The sequence below is a fragment of the Pan paniscus genome, chromosome 1 (assembly GCF_029289425.2).
Source record: "Pan paniscus chromosome 1, NHGRI_mPanPan1-v2.0_pri, whole genome shotgun sequence".
NCBI classification, from domain to species: domain Eukaryota; kingdom Metazoa; phylum Chordata; class Mammalia; order Primates; family Hominidae; genus Pan; species Pan paniscus.
The window spans coordinates 221,472,583-221,475,145 of record NC_073249.2 but is presented as its reverse complement, the minus strand read 5'-3'; the positions used below and the strand labels follow the sequence as shown (position 1 = coordinate 221,475,145).

The following is a 2,563-nucleotide window of genomic DNA, read 5'->3' as shown; positions in this document are numbered from 1 at the left end:
CTGTAATCCCAGCATTTTGGGAGGCTGAGGAGGGTGGATCACCTAAGGTGGGGAGTTCGAGACCAGCCTGACCAACATGGCGAAGCCCCGTCTCTACTAAAAATACAAAAAATTAGCTTGTTGTGGTAGCAGGTGCCTGTAATCCCAGCTACTTGGGAGGCTGAGACAGGAGAATTGCTTGAACCTGGGAGGAAGAGGTTGCAGTGAGACAAGATTCTGCCATTGCACTCCAGCCTGGGCAACAAGAGGGAAACTCCATCTCAAAAATAAATACATAAATAGTCCATCTTCAAGGTATGATAAATCTGAGTGCTGGCAGCCAGCCTGCGGGTGTAACAAACCTGAGGGCCCATGCACCTAGAAGGTCACGATAAGCGAACAGAATGTAGAGGAAGGGTCAGCCCATAAAAGGGGAGAAAGTTTCATTATTGGGAAATCGAAACTTTAGCAGGGAAGGGGACCTGGGTCTGACCTTAAAGGGGGATAATGAAACTTAGGTGACGTCCAGGAAGACTGTAACCCCATAGTACTAGACCAATGAGCAACTGGGGGAGGGACTGTGTGCTAGGAGATCAATTACCTGCTGTAGCTGCCCTGGCTGTGCCTGCCTACCAGACACCCCATCTTACAAGACTTCCTTTAAAAGTCTCACTTCTGCTGTTCTTCGTGTCTCCGAGTCTATTCTTTGGGTTTGAAGGAGTGAATATGTGTTTCTCACGCATGATAATTAGGTTTTCACGAGCATGTGTGACAGTGCCTCCCTCAAAACGAGTTACGACATCAGGACGTTACCCATCTGACATGAAATAAAGAAAAATAAAATAAAATAAGAAATCAAAATATAAGCCTATTAAAAGTTAGAAAGGTGATGGATAGAATAATTTAAGTACTGTAATAATATAAACATCAACCATTAAGAGAAGGGGAAAAACTCAAGAAAGGATTCAAGAAGAACTAGAAAATCTGGCTGGGCACGGAGGCTCGAGCCTGTAATCCCAGCACTTTGGGAGGCCGAGGCGGGCAGATCACTGGAGGCCTCCCAAAGTGCTGAGATTACAGGCATTAGCCACTGCACCGGACCAAAAATGGACCATTTAAAACGTTTTCTCACATTATGCTAATGAACTGCAAAAGGATCTATTTTGATTTCTTGTATATTCACTTTCCACAATTTCATTTGATCCTCCACTTTGTCAGACAAGGATATTTACACCCGATTTTTCCTCCTCTCCACGTCACAACATCTATCAGTTTCACTTTTTAACTTTTTCACGTGTTAGTGCTTGTTAACATTTGTGTTCTGTCTTGCCAACACAACCAAGTCTTGGGTGCGATGTCTGCAGCTTGACTTTAAAAGTCAGAAACCCATGAACGGCTTCCCATTATGATACCATTCTCAGGTTTGTTGCCTGGCCCAGTAGTGAGCTGTACACCATTCTTCCAAACATGAAAAAAAATCTGTCATGTTCCACTGATTGCTTAACATTATGACACATTTCATTTGCTTCATTTGTGGGCCATTATTTCTTGTATACGCTTGTTTTTCCTAGAGTGTCTAATTGCCTTTCTTTTCCTTTTTTTCTTGCATGACTTGTGTTAATCCTTTTCTTAATTATTTTTTAAGCTCTCAATTATTCCATCTATTCTATTAAATCTCCTTTTTTCACCAGAGATCTTTCTCTGAGCACGCTCTGCCTTCCTGATCTAAACTGGATGGATGGTTGCTCACTGGCTTTTTTTTTTTGAGACAGGGCCTTGCTCTGTCTCCCAGGCTGGAATGCAATGGTATAGTCACTGCTTACCACAGCCTTGACCTCCTTGGACTCAAGCAATCCTTCTGACTCAGCCTCCTGTGTAACTGGGACTACAGGCTTGCACCACTGCACGTGGCTAATTTTCATATTTTTATTTTAAGTAGAGACAAGGTCTGGCTATGTTGCCCAGGCTGGTCTCAAATTCCTGAGCTCAAGCGATCCTCCCGCCTTAGCTTCCAAAAGTTCTGGGATTACAGGCATGAGCCACCACACCTGGCTGCCAGCAGCTTTTTGAAAGCAATTTTCCCTCTGTCTTATCCCAAGTCCTTACTCTCTCCTCGGGCAGGTCATCTCAGCTCCTCTGAACTCTGGTTTTTCCCTCCTTCCTGGTTAGTCTCTACCTGAATCATTTCTTCTTCTGATTATTACTCCTGTCATTATGGAATTTTGCTTAACCTCAGTTTGCCCATCTCTAAAAGTAGCCTAGATCTTTCCAGAATATAACTTCAGCAGAATTTGGAAGAAGGTGATGGGCTCATATTGAAAATGTGCCTCAGAATTCCCAGAATGTGACATAAAATGAAGGGATTGATTTCATTGTTAATTTATTCTGACTTTTCCCTGGTTTTGACTAATTATCCATCCTGCGGGCAAGGTTAATTTTTGAATTTGATATCATTGTATAGGGTTCAATCAGAAAAAAAGATAATCAAGGTTAAATTGCTATACAATTAAGTTGTAGTTTTCTTTCCCTACCTAAAGTGGAAACATTAAGGATTTAATTCTTTAACATTAAAATTAATCCAAAT

At 42.0% G+C, this 2,563-nt stretch overlaps 1 non-coding gene across 1 annotated transcript; it reads left to right on the top strand.

Moving 5' to 3' along the window:
* Positions 1 to 703: 703 nt before the first annotated feature.
* LOC112438731 (small nucleolar RNA U13) lies at positions 704 to 802 on the top strand. Its single transcript, XR_003027100.1, has one exon. It is a non-coding gene; the product is annotated as a small nucleolar RNA U13 (small nucleolar RNA).
* The last annotated feature ends 1,761 nt before the right edge of the window (positions 803 to 2,563 follow it).